The 20864-nt window shown below is 33.8% G+C and overlaps 1 long non-coding RNA gene across 1 annotated transcript; it reads left to right on the top strand.

Annotated features, from left to right (window-relative positions):
- Nucleotides 1-7933: 7933 nt before the first annotated feature.
- Nucleotides 7934-10204, top strand: LOC130222480 (uncharacterized). The gene is made up of 2 exons (XR_008836476.1): nt 7934-8714; nt 8991-10204. It is a non-coding gene; the product is annotated as an uncharacterized LOC130222480 (long non-coding RNA).
- Nucleotides 10205-20864: the final 10660 nt, after the last annotated feature.

Raw genomic sequence — 20864 nt, forward strand, 5'->3', positions numbered from 1 at the left:
CTGAAAAGCAAAGCCATATAAAACCAGACAAAACTAAATGGATAAAACAAACAAAACAATCTATGTAGATGTAGATTAAAAAATAAAAAAGTGGGTAAAGAGGCTAATAAATAGAAAAAAATTTGATTAACAACTTACAAATAAAATAAATACATTTAAGACAAAACAAAATGGAAGAGGCAAATAAAATAAACAAACAAAACAGTCTACATTAAATGAAGGCAAAATGTAGATTTTAACTTAAAAAAAGAGGTTAAAAAGGCAAATAAATAAATAATTACTTAATAACTAATTTACTACCTAACTACAAAAAATATTACACAAGGAAAGTAAACAGAAAGTAAATAGATACATCAACCAGACTGACACAAAATGATAAAACAAATTAAATGAAACAAGAAAACAATTTGGCAAGACGACAAAACAAAATGAACAAAACATACAAGTGATAAAATAAGCAAACAAAACAAACTAGAAACAAGTCAGAAAAACTCAAGTATAACACAACATAACAAGAGTTAACAAGTTAGAGTAATTCAAGTATGTCACAACCAAACAAATAAAGGCAAATAAATGAAAATTACTTTATTCATAACTAATTTATTCACTTACTATAAAATCTCACGCAAGGAAAGTAAACAAAATACATCAACCAGACCAAAAAAATGATAAAACAAATTAGACGAAACAAAAAAACTACTTGGCAAGACAAACAAAATGGACAAAACAGACAAGTGATAAAATAAACAAACAAAACAAACTAGAAACAAGTCAGAAAAACTCAAGTATAACACAACATAACAAGAGTTAATAGAAAAATAGATTGAACTACCAGACAAAACAAAACCGAAATATAGCACAGAAGGACAAGCAAACAATAAAACAAGCAAACAGAATAAACTTGATGCAAATAAATAATTGAGAGAAAACTATTAAACAACTTGTATAAAAGAACTACATTCAACAAAATGCTGGGTTTCACACAATTCCTTTAAGTTTTCCCAACACAAATTGATCAGAATCAGTTTTATTGCCAAGTGTGCTTCACACACAAGGAATTTGTTTTGGCTAAAGAAGCTTCCAGTGTACATAAAGTGATTTGTTAGCTTAATTCATTTCACAAATTTAAGTTGATTGAACATAAAACTATTAGGTTGTCCAAAAAAATGTAACTGCTTTGATTCAGCTCATTTTAAATAAGTAGTTTGAACAATCAGCACAAATAATTTTTTGAGTGCAGACAAAACAAATAAAATAAGCAAATTAAACTAGCATACAAAAGAACAAAGGTAAATTATATAAGCCATGCAAATAAACTGAAAAAAAATTATAAAACCAAAAAGGCAAGTGACAAATGACAACAAAGTAACAGATAAAATCAGAAGAATCAAAACAACCTACAACACTAACCCAAAACAGAGCATTGTCTATGTTCTGGAGATGTAGAGGAGTTTGTTTTATTAAGATTATCAAGTCTCTATAATTATGCATGCTTCAATGACAAGGTCACAGATTCTGTATCAAAACATATTGTCATTAGCTGATAAATGTATTGTGAGTAATAACTAAAGATTTTATTTTTCTATACACTATTTCACGTTAAGCAGAAGCAGGTGGTTGCTGGTTTGGAGACAGTAGCTTAGGCTGAAATCCTCTTAAACCTTATAGAAAAACAGTAGCTGACTGTCTTCAACCACACACTCACACACTCACACACACACACACACACACACACACACACACACACACACACACACACGCACACACACACACACACACACACACACACACACACACACACACACAGGCAGTGCACAGAAGACCTTATCTATGAAATATCACTTATCTTTCGTTGAATAAAACATCTCTCTTTTCATTGGTTAACATGACCAATTAATCTCATGCACATTTTGTTTGCAGTCTCATTATAGAACAGAATGTGAGGCTATAAGCACATGACGTGAACGTCCAGTTCATCCTCATCAACAAAGGGAAATAGTTTGTGTGACACGTGTCAGAGTGATTTTAAAATCTGCATATTTTATTTGTTTCTATATAATTCACTGCGGTTTCTTGCTCCCTCCAGCGGTAATTTTGAAAACATATATTTTATATTTCAAACAAAAGAGGGCAGCACAGACCATATTCACTTTTAAAATAATACATTTTTGGTACATTTTCCTATTGCGCAATTCTCCATATGGTATTAAAGTCTGCGAGTAATTCAAAAGTTCAGCATCAAAGTGCTCATCTGTTATTATTTTGCCAAACAGAAAGAAGTGTTTAGATGTAAGAATTTAATCTGCAGTCCATAGACGCTTTAATCACTTGCACTTCACGTTTCTGTTGACTCACAAAGAACATCCTGTTTTACTGGAATGGCCAGTTAACTTAGTTCAGTTTTTAATGACTGACTAATGTTGATAAAATGTTTCATTAAAAGTCTTTATAGTTGGTTATTTGCATAATAATAGCTCAGTTCTTTGATTTGTTTTTCTGTGAAATGACATAGACTTTAAATGCCAGCAGATTAGGAATTCCTGATGTTGTAGGGAATCGGTTCTTTTGAACACTTTGAACCGCACCAGTGATTCGTTATGATCTCAGTTGGTCGTATGGCAAGCCGCTTTAACAGTTCAAACCGTAATTAAAATGGATAGTGCTTAAAGAATACGTAAAAGTAATACATCAGTACTAGAATGTAATCAAGGCATAATTGTAATATTTAAAAAGATTTGCCTACTTGTAACTATTGGAATTATTGCTAGTCGGAGTTTAATAGGTGCATAGCATAGATATATACACTAGATATCGCATACTGACCCCGAGCATGCGTCAATAGTGCCGCCATATTTGTACAGTGCTCCAAGGTCAAGTGTCATTCTACTGCACTAGTCAAGACAGTGTTACTACGTGAAGATGCTGGACTTTAGCGCTGTGTACAGGTGTAGTAACGAGCAAACCAAGAAAACAAAGTACAAAGGCAGAACATTTTAAAGGTAAGATCTTTTTTTTTATTTACGTTTTTTGTATGTTATAAACTTTTCTGATAAACAGGTAATGTTATTGATGATAATACAGTCACCTACTGCATTCACCATAAGACAAAGTAGCACCAGCTCGCACTAAACACTCAGCTTATGCTAGTTTTGTTGAATAAAATCAGCAAACAAAGCAAAAGAAATATGACAACGAGATGCCGGAAACTTGTATTATTGTAGGCTAGTGAAAGAGTCGTTCATAACGGAGATTCATTTTCAAACGAATCGCTCCCTCCGTCAGTATGAGAAGTGAAAGCAGGAGAAGGGAATGTGTTTCAGGACACAGATGAGATCAAATTTAACAGGGAGGGTTTATAGTTTCCATACAAACACAAGCTTTTTGTCAGGAATGCCTGAGCGATCACTTATAGATCAATGTAGAAAAGTGATGAAATTATAAGTTTTGTAATAAAAAAGTGCATACTGACCTCCGGGAAAACTCCCGATCATATATATATGTATATATGTGTATTTCTCTGACTCTGGATGGCCACAGTCCTCCACTGCAGCTTGGTCCCGCATTCATTTCAAAGGAGTGCTACCCTGTACTAAAATGGCGGCTCTATTGACGCATTCCTTCCAATAGACAACAACAGAGTAGGCGACATCTAATGTATATATCTATGGGTGCATAGGGTATATGCGGAAGTATCCAAAAGGACTTTTAATTTGTTAGTAACCTGGGTTAAGCGCTTACGGTGAACTTTATGCCATTACAAAACCGGCACATTTAAGGTCGGTTTTCTTTAAAAATCAGCGATCTCCACTGGCTGATTGATATCCGATATATAGAGGGTCTCAGATTATACAAGAAGCACTGCATTAAATTACATTCCCCCCGTCGTGTCTTTAGAATATGAACATTTATTTTACCCCAGTATATTCAAGTTTCTTCTGTACTAGCCTGTCGATTCTGATGTGCGTTTGCGAGTAAACGGCTTTTCGTCTCGTTTTACGCTTGAGCAACTAAATGAATGCCAAAGTCTAATTAACTGATTGTAATTTAATTATAACATCGATGCTGTAAAAGGAACCGTATACAAAGAGGAAAAAAGTCACATTAACTGCATATAGGCCTACCCTATTAAAAAAAGAAAAACTACAAAACCAGTCACATTTGCAATACATACTAGTCAAAACTGAGTACTTGATATGTCAATTACAGATCCCTGTAGAAGCAATTTTCCAAAATGTTAATAGTAACAACTAAAATAAATACTAGTGTTTAATAAATTAGTAGTATAGTAGTAGCATATATACTGTATTTAATAGTATGAAATGACTAAAGTGCTTAATAACTGAATGTAACTGCAACATCTACTGACAATTTACAAGTACTCACTCATTTTCCTTCAGCTTATTTCCTTCTTTATCAAGGGTTGCCAGAGTGGAATTAACCACCAAACACTCTGGCACATGTTTTATGGGCTGATATCCTTCCCGACACAACCCAATCCTGTGAGTGCATTCACTTGCGCAACCTCAAGTGCTGGTAAACTTACACACACACACTCGCCAACATGCAAACTCAACACAGAAAGGCTTCCTGGCCTAGTTGAGACTTGAACCATCATGCTGCCTACCTAGTACTTGCGTATTTTTAATGCCTCAGTTCCAGTGGACATTACGGCATACCTGTCAACATTGGGATGTGAAAATAAGGGATGGATAAGCCCCACTTTTGCTCCGCTTCTAATCGCATGTACAGAATCCATTTGGGAAACAGCGTCTATTTATCAATATGGAGAGTGTCTGACTGTCACGCATCGTTACATGAACCAACTGTTTTAAGGATTGCCTAGGAGCAGCGAAGGTGCCTGTAATAGAAAGGAAAGTAATCCTGCCGTTTTTATATTTATTTCAAAGTGTTTTCATGCCTAAATAAAATGAAAGCACAGAAACGATTCACGTTTAAGAGGAAAGGGCATCCCCTGGTGGTTCGTAGGTATGGGTTACGTACAGGGAGGATTGGCTCTTTAATGTTTAATGCCACCCTTTAATTGAAAATACGGGAGAAATATTGGAAAATACCTTTACGGGATGATAGCAGGATAGAATTGTAAAATACCGGAGAATGCCTGGAAAAAATGGAGGATTGACAGGTATGGTTCAGCTCAGTACGTTTTTTTAATGGTCACCCATGTTTCCACTACCAATATTAGGCCCGGACATGTCTTGAACCATGACAGTATCTGTTTTCTCGTTCAGAACAGCGCACATACACAGCATGAAAAGCAGCTTTTAGTACCATTATCAGAGTAATTGTCACTCATCACGGAGAGATTTGCTTCGGCAAATATGTCTGATTATTGAATATTCTGTATCATTTGCAAATATTTGAGAATGTAGTGAAATTACAGCCGGTCTCTGTGTTCCTTCTTGACTTGAATTGTTTACTGGCACTTCACTACATCACAATCACGCTCTGATTCGCTGCTGAATAACCACTCAGAGCACTCTCTTCAGCTGACGACTTGATGCCAATTTGACATGCTAAATCAGGCCAATGAGTCTTGTTGTTAATCTGACACGAGGAGTGTGCGGAACATACAAAACCCACTAGCCGACCAACGATGACTGGTGGAACGACGGAGCACAATGGCCGACCATCGGCTTAGTCTATCATGGTGTTGTGTCATGAAATGCACTCCTGCCAAATTATGCACCCCCTTGCTAAATTCGCTACCTGATTGCCTAATTCAAACCACACCTGCTAACCCTACCCCCACACCTAAACCCGACTTTACCCTATACTAGTCAATGCGGTGTGGCACAATCTGGCAGGAGTGCGCTCTTTGGCACTACACCGGCCCTTAGCCTTGGTAGGCATAGTGTATGCCAGACAGTTTGACCAACATCAATATCACTTAAATAAAAGCAGCAGTTCATGCCATTCACATATTGAAAACTTTAGTTAATTCGCCGCATGACAAATAGAGAGAGGAAGCAGCACCTCTCGCGTCTTCCACATATTTACACATGAAAACCTTGTGGACCACAATGGAGGTCATACAGCAGATTGCTTCTGGGCACATGGCTCTTTCTTACAAATAGACAATTAGCTTTGTTTGAGCAGGGATCATTGCCGTTATTGTATTAATATGGCCATGTCTTTCCTCTCTGTATGGAAAAATGGCACTTCTTGTGTTGTCATTCCCTTGTCTTGTGGCACACGCTGATGATGTTTGATGAATTCTCTGCATTCAGCAGTGAGTCTAGCTCCACCAATTTTGTACCATAGTTTTGTGCACTCTTAGGAAAGGGTGCCAAAAAAGTAGTATGATACAGATTGCTATTTTGGTACCCTTGACAGTGAAATGGAAATAAATGTATAGCCTACTATATTGTACTGCTCAAACGGGCCATAATAGTTACCACCCCAGTAGCAAACAATTCTGGCCCAGATTTAGCATAAAGCTGGCACAGCAGGCATTCATCTACCCTACCACTGCATGTCTTTAAGGCGGCACACAAGACATGGACCAGACATTTTTTGGCCCAGATGTTAAAAATTGTTGTGTGAGCTGCAAGTTTGACCTGTAAATCTTGACCCACATTTAAAATACATTTGAAATAATTTTTGAGTAAAGAGTTTTTTTTAATACACAAAGTAATTTCCATCTTTTTTTTATTTTTTTTTATTGCAATAACAACAGTGCATTACAACAAATACAGATACAGAACTAAAAGAAATATGGTAAGATCAATAGAAATATTACTTTTTGGGACAAGAGAATTATAAGAATTTTATAACAAATATAATATAGGTAAAGCACAGAAAGACAACGAGAAAGAAAATGAAACAAACAAAAGGCAAAAAAAAGGGAAAAATATTGAGGGCACATGACATAAAACAAATTATTGCAGATTATTAAATAAAGCACATGTTTTAATAGCTTTCTTTTTGTGAGAGTCTGTGATGGTTTTTAAATAAAGTACCAGTTCTCGTTTAAAAAATAAAAAATTTGGCTTACATTGGGTATATTTGCATTTGTGTATAAAAAAACTTTCCAATAAATAAAATTAGGTTTATGCAAAAAGATGAATTATGGAAGCGTTTTCCTTTAATATAAAACCCCACAACAACATGTTTATAGGTTAAAGAAAAATCACCACAAACGTTTTGGACAATTAGAGAATTAACATCAGACCAAAACGATTTAACAAAGGGACACTCCCAAAACAAGTGAGCAACAGATTCAGAAGAAGTCTCACAGAAAGAGCAAGAGATGTCAATATCATTTTTTAATTTTTGTAAAAATTGTTTAACTGGATAAAACCTGTGAATAATTTTAAAAGAAATTTCTTTAATTTTATTTGTTAAAAAAAATTCTGGGGGAGTGACCAGACATAGGACCATTTAATATCATCAAAGAGGTTGTTCCAATAAGAAATAGAAGAAGGATTTGAGATGACCAGGTCTAAAAATAAAGATCTAATTTTATGATTGGATTTTTTAGTGGAGAAACAAATAGATCCAACAACAGTAGAAACAGGACTAAGAGAACAAGCGGAAATCAATGAATTATTATTATTATTATTATTATTTCTAAAAAGCATACAGATTTCAGAGGAAATGGCCTTACAAACGATATTAAATTCTTTTTTAGATAGGGGCAGAGTATATCTTGCAATAAAATCAGAGTAAGTAAATAAATTACCATTACTGTCAAATAACTGGTTTACTATTTCCATGTTCCTGTTTGCATCTTCTAATTTAATGCAGAAAATAATCAAGATTTAATCTATTAATCTGTTGTTTTCTGTATGTTGCAAATTAACCGAATTAAACCTACATTGCATATATTTTATTATTAAAATGATTATTTTACAAATGATATTATACTTAACCATTACTAACATTTCCCATTATTAACATGCCTAAAGCACAATGCTTCATTGGCTTATCAATTTCATTGTAGTTGTGACACACCAAGTCTGGCTTCCAGACAATGGCCAAACATGGGCTAAATCTGGCCCAGTTCAGGCCCAGTTATGGGTTATTAGCTTGGCTGAGACATGGCGTGGATATGGTCCATGCTTGGCGCTTGTCTGAAAGCCAAACGTTGTCCAGTCGAAATTCACTGCGGCATTTGGGCCAAGCAAAAGCGGATTGTGTGGGCCAGAGCTCGGCCAGGGAAAATTTGCTATGTGGGTATGAGTATATAAAAATGATGCAATGAAAAACACCTGTTAACTAAAGAATAAGCATATGTAGACAATGTAACTCTTAATAAAAAAAATACAGATTTTAAAAATAAATGAAAACTGATTCAACGTAAATGTTAAAACCGCTTGCCATAGCCTCGAAGCCCATCATCAGACTGTAGCCTATACAGTGAGTATTGCGTTTTTATAAGGCTAGCATAAAAATATTAAAGATATGCCTTAATAAAACTGTCATATCAACGTTGTAAATACATTCCTTCAATGACTCTTCGTGTTACTTTTCGCATGGTAAATAAAACGACAGAACTCTTTTCGCAATTGTTCGGACAGATTTTGTGAATCGGCTCAGATCATTCATTTTAAAGGATCCTCCTCCTCTTCATCGCGGGAATTTTTTATTGGAAAATCCCAGTTGCTTTAAAGGTAATGCGCTTTGAAAAAGCAGAAGTACATCCACGGAAACCCATTATCCCCAACATTGCACGACGGTTAGCACACCTCCTGGTAAGAACCACGAATTTATTTAGTTTTGCTTTCAGTATTTTGTCAATATTTGTGGCCAATAATTGGACATTTGGTCTTGGATCTTTAAAGTAACGTTAAGAAAGTAGATCTCTTGTACTTTTTTAGTAAATCTGAATCGCGTAAAATTAATTGACAATACAGTTTATTATTAAGTGGGCTGGTGTAAGTATTATTAAATCGTAATTATGTATTATACACTTCCGGTACTGATGAAAGCATGGCACGGGTGTGTTATTGTTTATTTTGTTTATAAAGAACAATCCCGCACAGAATCATGTCTGGAGTCGAACAGGTCTACTTCATCGGAACCGCAGTTTCTCTTCTGGTGGCTCTGTTTGGTCTGGCTAGTTCAGTAGGGGGTCTGATGTATCCTCAAGGATCATGTCTGGCAGACGACAACTGGACCGTGTGGACTGTTTCACTGACGGAAGCTGCTGCCAACGCCAAGCGCTTTGGATCCAAATGAACTGGAGCAGTGATGTGATCAATTGCACTAGGAGAAATAATCGGTGTATTAAGACTACTGAAGACTAATATGAAACTGTTTCCTCCATTACACTGTGTGAGCTGTGTTTTGTTGAGTCATGTGAAATATGAGACAGTATGAAGAACAATGATGGTGCAGTGCTAATAGTCCTTTCTTTTTTCTTTTGTTGTTCTGGTTTCTGGGTAGAAACTGTAACACACTGGACTGCTGTAAAATTATCATGTACTGCTTGTATGAATGCTTTGTCATTGATTTTACAAACTTTGTAGCTATTCTGACACTGTATTCATGGAGAAACCGCATTGAAAAAATCTACACAATTTTACATATGGTTACAAAGGGAACTAATGGATTGAAGTTAGTAGTATGATATGTAAATGGATATAAAAATGGCATTCAAATATCTTAAATGCATCCCATATGAAAATATGATTTGGAAAAATATTTTTTTTATCATATATTTACATATTTGTATTGGTTAAATATATGTAAATGTCCCTTTTTAAAAATATTTATGTAAATATTTGACTTTTTGGGTTTGTAAAATCCAAACATGACCTTGTCATATATATGATTTGCATATATTGATATCAGATTATTTGTACATTATTTTTGGATTATCAAAGTAATATAATAATACAGTAAAATGGCCAGAAACAATAGTAAAAAAGCCAGATTAGTAATGGAATTGGTAAATTTCACAAATCTGAAGTAAAAAGGAAAGTAAAATGTTTGACGTACACTTCCCTAAAGTTTTTGTTGTTGTTTTTCAGAATCCGCTCCAATATTTTGTTTACATATTAAATATAATATACATTTTTACTGTGCCATTAGAAAACAAATGTTTTTAATTATTTTTTAACAACCTTATTTTGTACTTTTTTATGTAAATGGAGTACTGACAGATATGTAGGACAACTATACAAAACTGCTGTTACTAAAACTCTAATTTATATTGTGGAATAAAAACATGTATACAGTAGCACTGTCGCCTCACTTTGTTTTTAAAATTTTAAACTGACTACTTGATCATAACTCGAGAGATAGTGGTAACTTTGTTTTGAGAGATTATTCTAAAACTACACAAAACGGTAGGCGTAACTTTTGTATATTTGCCTGGAGTGATTGTTTATCAGTTAAAATGCTAATTACATTTCAGGTCAGGTCATTCCAGGTACATTACTGATCAAGTTCTTTCCCGTCTACTCATGCAATCTTCCAATGAAAGTGACATGTCTTCACAAAGCTGAAACTGCAAACCTTGACATAGGCAGTTGTTATTGAGCAATATGATACAGACAAGCCTTTCTGGGAAAACCTCTGCCCTACTTTTTTCATCCAAGAGAAAAAAAGTAATTTACTTGTGGAAATCGATCACATCTTTAATGTATGATTCTTACATAAATTAAGTGTGAGTTTATCAATATAGTTACTTCAGATTTCTTATTTAAACTGATGATTACATGCAACTTAGATTACTCAATCAGGTCTAACTTCAGTTTTAAACTAGGTATTTTTTATGGAATAAATGAATGCAAATGACTGCACAGTGGGACTTAATTTTTCAACGTTGCATTTTGCTTGTTTTTAAAGTTTTCCAATACACTATTGTTAAATTAACTTGTTATCAAATGCTTACAACTTTGTGGATGAATTGAAATAAGCTATGAAAAGACTAAGTAACTTAATGTAAAAGTAATCCAGAAGTAGTCCAAATCCATTAAACAGAGTAATCTAAAAGTTGTATTGCTATCAGTAAAACAATCTGTAAGTAACCAACCCAGCTGTAGTCATCAGTTATTGTTTCATGTTTTTTTCAGGATGTTCTGATGAATGCAGTGATGGTTAGTTGACAAGTTGAGTCACATCCTGTACTTGTAACAAGGAGTTCTTTAATTAACATGGATTCTTAGTATTATGTAAAGTCCAACGTTAAGGATGACTACACTAAAACTGCAGAAGGAAACAGACGTTGATTAAAGCCATAAAACTGTACAGTTGACAGTGAATTTAAAACAGATATAGAGTAACACATAATAATAATTAAAGGAAAATGTATTATTAATTTGTTCATTATTTCCAAGTTAAATGCTTCAAATCCACCCTTCTCCCAGAAAAATAGTCTCTGACACAGTGGTGTAGCGTAGAATGCGTGGCGGCCACAGGTGAAGAGCAAGGGGGGGTGTTGGGGTGGAGGCGGGCTACGCCACACCCGTCCGCTACGCCACTGCTCTGACAGTGACAATAGCTGGCAATGTAATGAAATTGCATTAACAAAACTGCAGTTTGAGACATTTATTGGTAACACTTTACAATAAAAGTACTTGAATAATGATGTGTTAATATGTAAACTAAACATTATTATGAACTAATGATGAGTTAATGTATGCACTAATCATGAACTAACTTTAACTACAATATGAGTCACATGAATTCAAGTGTGGATAACGGCTACCTTAATTACTTGTTAGTACATGGCTGTTTGGTAATTAATGTATTAATTACCACATTAATGTATGTTTATTTTAACCATCATGAACTCATGATATGTTAATGTATATTTATATCATGACTTTACTTGGAGGGGAACATCATCATTAACCCATTCTACTTATCAACTTTTTATGCACGTATGTCTAGTGCATTTACAATAAATAACAATAGAAATGTGTTCAGTCAACATCAGCATGAACAGTTTAAACACAAATGTTCATGAGTAATTAAGGTTGAGTTATTGATGATGTGCCCCTTCAAGTAAAGTCATGACGTAATTATACATTAACAGGTCATGTTGGTTACATTTAGCTTAAACTTAAATGTTAGTTTATACATTAAATACCAATATGTACTAACAAGTTATTAAGGTAGGCATTATTCGTAGTTAACGTTAGTTCAGGATTAGTGCATACCTTAACTCGTAATTTATTCATATCAATGTAATGTTTAGTTTACATATTAATACATCGTTATTCATGTACTGTTATTGTAAAGTGTTATCCATTTATGTGACAAAGTGGAGCTTTAAGAAAAAAAAAACTATCTTTGAAGTATTCTCACGCAAATAAATCTGTTTATCTCTTAGATTATATAGTTTAAACCCAACGCGACACTATTAGATGCCTATTAGATGAACAGTATTTGTCAATTAATGCACAGTATTTGGAAATATTCTGATATGTTTTTTATATTTTTATACACTCCAAACACACACACATATAGAGCTTCGATCTACCTCATGATTAAAGGGCGGGGTCCCTAATATTGGATTATAAAATATTAATTTGCTTCAATGAATAACAAAAGGAACTGCAGTCAGCAACAGAGGCAGAGAAAGTAATACTGATGCAATGAGGTCACGGGGGTGGAGTAATTTACTCTTCAAGGCGGACCAACCAATGAGAATAAATGACTGTCTTATAGTATTACACCTTTCAAAAGCTTACTTGTTCAAATATTATCTTTATATAATACGTTTATTAACATCTTATAACAAATATGGCAACTCACAAGACGCATACTTCAGCATGTGGGTGATAACAAATAGCTTCTTACTAGATTTTAGAGTCAGACTTTCTTGATGGTAAAATAAAACTGTGTGTGCATTTTTGCTTTTATGCTTTATGGAGCAACAGCGCACTCTTTTGGACAACACACGAACAGAATACACACAGAGACACACACACCATGGCAAGCCGTTTTAACATTTAATCTGTAGGCCAATCGGTTTTCATGCTGCCTATTACACGTGTCAAACTCAGTTCCTGAAGGGCCGCAGCTCTGCACAGTTTAGTTCCAACCCTAATTAAACACACCTGATCAAACTAATTGAGTCCTTTAGGCTTGTTTGAGACCTACAGGTAAGTGTGTTGAAGTTGGAACTAAACTGCGCAGGGCTGCGGCCCTCCAGGAACTGAGTTTGACACCCCTGGAGGAATTATAATCTTTTTTTTAAATAACTAGTGTCTTTTCCATTAAATGTTAATATTTCAGCTATTAATGCTTATTCATTACATACTATTTTGTATTTATTAGATACTAATACTCATTCATTACTAGAAACTACTTAATAGGTGTTAGTACTTAATGTATTCTAGTAACATTTTAATTGATACATGTAGTTATTCATTAGGTTCCACTAGTTATTTATTCTTATTTATCTTATTTATTAGATACTAATAGGTTATTACTAAAGCAACATTTATTACCTTATTAGTCACATCTACACTTTTAACCCTAGGCTGGGGGGGGGGGGGGGGGGGGGGGGGGCAGTTGTGCGATCGGTAAGTTAAGAAGGGGGGGGGTGTTGGGTGTTGCGGCCATCGGTAAGTAAAGAGGGGAGGGTGGCAGGCCAAATTGTCAGTCCACTGGGAGATGTCCCGCTGCTCCCTATCGCCAGTCCGCCCCTGCTAATTTATAATCAGGAAGTACTAAATACTTATTTTTCGACTTACTTTAGCTGTTTATTCTGATGAATCCCTTACCCAGTAAGAACCATTAATTAAGCTACCCCTGAGCACTTTTTGTTTGACTTTGGATTAATAAGTACTAGTATTTAATGAAAACTATACTGTAAAAAATGTTAATTAAGTGTTTTCCATTTTAGTTACGGTTGTGAATTGCATTATGGGAACTTGATCTCTGCTCTGTCGACTTTTGATGTTGAAAATTCATCTCTAAACTTTAATTAAGTGACTTTTAGTAACATTTTAGTAGTTTGAAATAATATAATGTATGTGAAATAATAGATAGAGAAAGAGGTCTGTTAAATAACAGAAAATGTACTGCCAGTTTATTACAGGGTTATGGACCCTTATCACAAGACTGTTATAACATATTTAACATTATAAGCTTAAATCCTTAAAAGCTTTTAATACTTTTTTTAAATGCTTGTACATTTATATGTATTCATATATGTATTATATCATCTTAGAAAATATAAATTACCGTGCAAGGCGTTTCTAATGCAGTGTCAATGGGCGGGACAGTAAATTTGACATTGTTTTCTTTTCTAGAGGTCCTTAATAGCCTCACACAATTTTTTTCCTTTTTCTGAAAGTCTTGATAACACCATCATGGACTTTTTCTTTTATTATTTCAGCAAACAGGATTGTAAAAATAATTTGTTGTACTCTCCCATTCACTGCGCTCTAATTTTACCCAACTATGATGACTTCCACTACTGGGAAACCAGAAATGTGAAAAGGGTTCATTGTAGCATAACATACAATATCAACCCAGACAATATATCACTTTAAACTAATCAAAATGTTAATAAAAGTCACTTTTTTCTAACTTTTCAAGGGTAAAAATTGTCGGAAGAAAGATCAAGGTTCCATAATGCATAAATTCAAAAACAGGTAAAAAAAATGAAAAGATAAAAAGATGAATCACAAAATATGGAAAACTGCAAACGTTTTTTACAGTGTAGTGTCTAAAAATAGGTACTAGTTGAATGAAAGTAGAAGGTTATTGTGGTGTATAGATTAAAATGGCTTGCCATATCCAAACTTAATATAAACTCTCCAAAGGTTCAAGTGGTAATATCAATAGTGTTCTTAATAGTGTGCTTTACTTTCCTTAATTAGCACTTGGATAACAACAAAGAATCAATGGCTTGAAATTGTTGTGGAGAAACTTTGAACATCAGCCCTGACAGGAAGATTGAGCTAAAAATAGCAAATGCTTGAGTTTCCACACCCTAAAAGACAGGAGCTCCTCTAAACGCCATTAGATCTTTAAGACATAATCGCTCTTGTAAGGGTTGGTCATCTCAATATCGCTCACTTATTTATCTATACATAGCAATAATGTGGTGTTTGGTACATAAGCAGCTGCTTGGAAAAGGAAGATCTTTATTCTCCACTCACATGCATATGTAAATTTAGCTTCTTCCCATACAAGATGTCAAATTACACAATACACCAATGCTATCTGTAAAAAATGCAGGGTTCCACACAATTCCTTCACGTTGTCTCAACACAGATCGATTAAATTAACTTCATTGTTTTTACAAATTTAAGTGGATTGAACTTAAAACAATTAAGTTGTCCTAAAAAACTCAAGAATGGTGTTGATTCAGCTCATTTTAAATAAGTAGTTTGAGCAAAGAGCAAAACTAACTTTTTTGAGTGTACACATATCATACAGAAAGAAGACTTCCTATACATAGCTTCCTCTTCTGGCTTTGTGTCAAAATCAAAGAATGGGTTGCAGTAGAACAAAGACAATACAATAAAATACAATTCTGTTCACTGTTTGAATTAGACAAGCGTACTTCTCAATCTTTTATTTGCCAAATTAGCACTTAAATGATATGCACTGTAAAAAAAAAAAATCTGGGTTCCACACAATGCATGTTTGGAACACAATGCATGTTGGGAACACAAATCGATTAGGTTTATGTAACACACTTAAGTAGACAGAAAATAAAACAATTAAGTTGTCTCCAAAAAAATCTCAGAATTGTGTTTTAGCTCTTTTCAAATAAGTAGTTTAAACAAGCAGCAATTTTGAGTGTAGGATTAATACATAATACGAAATGTAACCATAGCAATAAGGTAGTTATTGGTAAATATTAATAGTATTGTATAATTTAATGAAAAACACTGTTATACAGATTATACAGATACACATTTGAACATACATGTGAATACAAAAGTAATGAAACTGTTCAATTATTTATAGTAAATGTAATAAAACTAATATTTTTATTAGTACATATTTGACAGATTAGAGACTGATTAGATATATTATAGTGAGATAAATGGGAAATCATTGTGATAGTAATTTAGCAAATACAGTATGTTTAATCATAATTTATAAACAGTATGCATAATGTTAATGAATCATCATCTAACCAACATGCTGATTTCCACATCTGCTAAATCTGTGTTTGGATGTTTGAAATATGAGTGTTGGGACTATTTTAAATACTGAAATTTGCCTTAATATTTTATGAACCTTTAGAGTTTTGAATGCAAATGTATATCTAAAGTTCCTTTTTTTCTATATTTTTCTATGTTTACTGGAACTGCACACAGATGACGTAGACTAATTCACAGCATGCACAAATAAATAGAATGCTTTCTCAAATAAATTATATAATTACTTATTAAATGAAAAACTATTTAATGAGACCATTATTAGAAGTTTTTTATTATTTCATGATTTGATTTATTAAATTTGATTTATTTTTCCTAAACAAATAAAAATCACATCTATTTTTTCCTAATTTTACAGAAATTTTAATGACATTTATTTATTAATTTTTGATATTGTGCTTTTATACAGTCCCATAATTATAATATTACAGTAAAAACATTATAATATTACAGTAAATACATTTATTTATTATATAAATCATCAACTAGATTAGAATTATCGTGTACATTTTTTATTCTTTACTCTTTTTATTCTTTATTAACTAGATTATAGATCGGTTGTTGCAGTAGATGTGATGCGTTAAAGTCTCTACGATGATAGACTTTCACAATTCAGAGAGCAAATATATACATCTCACTTCTCTTTTCTCAATTTAGTTCAGTGGCTCAGTCTCATGATGTTGTTCTCCCTTTCACCCAGTCATTCCTCAACCAAGCCAAATGCTGATATAGTGGCGACACACTAACGTTATCTCGTCTCTGTTGCACCATTAGTAAAGAGCAGCAAAACCACACACTGGTCACTGATCCGCACTGAAGAACCACACCACTGGAGCACACAACTCAGTACTCGTAACTTACGGCTGCACAAGGGGTTTGAGAATGTTTGAGGTTTAGAGGTTGTTAAGAATTGTGTAATGATAACAGCTCAATGCAAGTCATTTTATTCACATATTGAAATATATTTTAGTTATACAAGTATGCCATCTGTTTTAGGTCAGTTTAATGTATTAAATGTATTGATGTACAGATTAAACTGACTTAAAGTGGACCTATTATACCATTTTTACCAAGATACTAAATAAGTCTCTGATGTCCCTAGAGTGTGTATTGAGAAGTTCCAGCTCATATATAATACCCCACAACAAACTTTTTATAACTCTTTGAAATTGCCCCCTTTAGACTTTATTCCAAATTGTGTCCTTTTGGTGACTGTCGCTTTAAATTGAAATGAGATTGTGCTCTTTTTTGATAGAGGGCGGAGCTACAAAACCTATAAGTCAGCATAGAGACAGATTCAAAATAGCAAACAGGCAAGCATTATTTCTGCGAAAAACTGAACATGTGAAAAGAAGTGTCTCAGAGGAAGGCAGACTACAGTGTTCATCCTAGATCTCCACATTTATAACCCTCTTAGTCGCTGACATTATCTTCAGCAGGTTAAAACTCTAACAGCGCCATAATTTATGGAATGATTATTGCTAAGAGTGTCATTCTAAAACTGTGGAAATCACGTTCTGTTCCTCAATTTAAGACATGGTTAACTTATCTTACTCAAATATTGCACAGGGAAAGAGTCCTTAATGGAATTATTGATAATCTTGCTAAGTTTTACAATACATGGAAACCATTTCTTGATCACCTGGACCAATATAATGCAGATTCCTATGCTTAAAATGCTCACTACCCCTATTGACTGTCTCTTTGTATTTACATTGAAACCATTTATATGCCCTAATTGTTTTTTTTTTTTTCTTTTACTTTTTTTTTTTTCTTTAATAATTTTTTTTATTATCTATTTTTCTTTATTTTAATTATTATAAACATTATTTTCTTTGTATTAGAATGCTTATTCCTTGTATTTTTTATTGTTGTGTTCTTTGGTAATTATTGGAAATTGTAAAACTAATAAAAACACTTATTAAAAAAAAAACTCTAACAGCGGACGGCTGCTTCACACTCAGGGCTGTTTATGCTGATGAGAGAGAGATTGCCACTAATGGGCGAGGCTTTCACCCTCTGATGACATGTACAAAGGGAGAATGTCAATCAAAGTGTTTCTGCAGACATCAAGTGTGATTATAAAAACAGAATTAATTATTTTTACCATTAGAGGCTGGCTATTCACACACTGTTGCCACACAACAGTCTTTAAACCTCTTATAAAAGTGATTTTTATAAGGGCATAATAGGTCCCTTTTACTGTATACATTGAACTTGCTTTAAACAGCTGGTGTGAAAAAAGTAAGTTGATAAATTATGGTTAACATAAAAACATATGTTGTCATTACTTATTGATTATACATTTTTACTGTATGTGTTAACAATTTTTGCTGTGATAGTCTATATTGATAAGAATTGGTGTATGAATGATAAATAAGAACTTGTGACTGTTAAACAAATGTGGTCTCTTCAACAATAAACTATTAGTACATTCTTTTTTGATTTGCCTTTTTGCCAACAATAAAGATGAAATGCTGCCAGATATTGCATTTCATATTGCAGATAAACTCTGATCTTCCAACTTTATTAGTGCCTTAATAACTTTATAATGCGGTCACATGACATATTAAAAACTATAACAATGCAACAATGCAACCCATCTTGTTCCTACATCCCATGATTTGCATCTGCTAACTTCTGTTAACCTGAAAACAATTAGTGAAATACCTCAAATACTAACTGCATTTAAAAAATTACCATTGCTGCTTGTTCAAGCTACTTATGTAAAAATGAGTTGAAACAACACAATACTTATGTTTTTTGGGACAACTTAATTGTTTTATGCTCATTCTGTACTTAAATTTGTGAAACTAAGTAAACCTAATTGATTTGGAACAACATGAAGATATTTTGTGGAACCCAGCATTTTTTTTGCAGTGTGTGTACCATGCTATGCCATTAAAGAAAAGTGAGTGAGCGTCATTTTTCATCTCACAGTTAATCCATCTAATATTAAAAAGAAACTTTCAGTAGACCATGAATAAATCAAAAAATCTATATTACACAGCAATGTTATAGACATATATTGAATATTACTGAATGGAAGTTCCTCAGACCCCAAGTGCAACTGATAATTGAAACACATTATATGGGGGCTGTTGAATGCTTGATTCTGATTGGTTGATGAACATTCTAAGGACTGCAATTATTTTCAGATAAACACACAGATAAAGTAGTTCCAGTTCTGTATCACTCCGCTGAATGGTTTCAGTTATTTTACAGCCTACAATTGTCAAAAATCTAATCAAAGAGACATTAGATGAGACGTGTAAGATACTGGCCCTACACAAAGTTGCAGTTCAAGTACAACAACCCTTAAAAATGTCTTGATATGCATCATCTGAACAATGCCAATAGGTATGGTATCTGTAGAAGAATAATTGACTCCAGTCCATTTAATTATTAGGAACTAACACACACCTCAGGTGTAATCGCACATACAGGAGGGCATCACCACCTCGGGTGTGCATTATTTTTGAGAAATTCAAATAACATAAGTCAATTATTCCTTAGTCAAATGGGATAAGGTGTATAATAATTAGATCTGGGAAAGTAAGTTTGTTCGTGATATTAATTTAATAAGCATGATTTTCAAAAATTATTCCTAGAACTAAATTAAATATTACATTTAGAAAATTAAAAATTTGACCTCATAGCTGCAACCATTGCTTGGGGCCTGTGTGTCTAAGGGCCGCATGAGGGGAGGGGGTGGTAGTCCACAGCAGGGAGTGGGCCCACATTCCTGATGCCAGAGAGCATACTTGGCATTCCTGACTTCTCCTAGTTGCTCTCAATGAGCCATTTGACTGGCGCGGAGGATTTTTCCCCCAGAGTGGCAGAGTCAGCCTCTGACGGATGAGAGTTGCTGTTAGGGGAGAATAGAAGACCATTCATGCCATACTGGTACTAGAATGATGCTATTGAAATGTAGCATGCACTATGGAAAATGCTTAAAAGTGGCATGTTCTCAATTCAGTGTCATTTTGGGGTGGTGTTTGAATTGCCACAGTTAAATATGTAGAAACACTAATAAAAAGTGTCAGAAAGATGTGTTTTCTACCCTATTAAGGAGCAGATTTGTTTTTGCAGTTTGCTCCTCATGTCGTTCGACCAACTGAGATAAAAAAAAGAAGTCAAATATATATTATTAATGGAAAGAAATTGATAATACTTAAAATAATTTTAAAAATGTGTATTTGGATGTTTGTATGTATGTATGTATGTATGTATGAATGTGTGTGGAGGAGGTAAATACATACATACATACATACATACATACATACATACATACATACATACATTATGTGTGTGTTTATATAGATACGTCATACATGTATATACTTTTGGATTTAATTAGAATTTTATTTACAATTTTATATTAATTAAATGTTACAGCTATTATACACCTAGGCCTACATGTGCGTAATTAACAGAAAAATTACCTACAAATAAAAGCAAATTATTTCATATTTTATGTGTGTAACTTTGTGGTTAATGCAGCATTTTTCATATACCTTGGGAAACCATGTTTGTATTATATCCAGTATCATCAGAAACAGCCACTGTAGCATGCTCTCACCACCTTTGTTCTCCAACATTCCTTCTCTATCTTGTACTGTAAGTAGTGTACATGTCTCTCAGCGCTGTCATTTCCATGTGCCACATTTAGCAGCGCTCGTTCACCGCGCTTTAAACAGCTCCGTTTCCCGTTACGCTCTATTGTAGGCAGAGCTCACGGTGCTGAAACCGAGGCTGTAA

This window comes from Danio aesculapii, chromosome 4, assembly GCF_903798145.1.
Source record: "Danio aesculapii chromosome 4, fDanAes4.1, whole genome shotgun sequence".
NCBI lineage: Eukaryota > Metazoa > Chordata > Actinopteri > Cypriniformes > Danionidae > Danio > Danio aesculapii.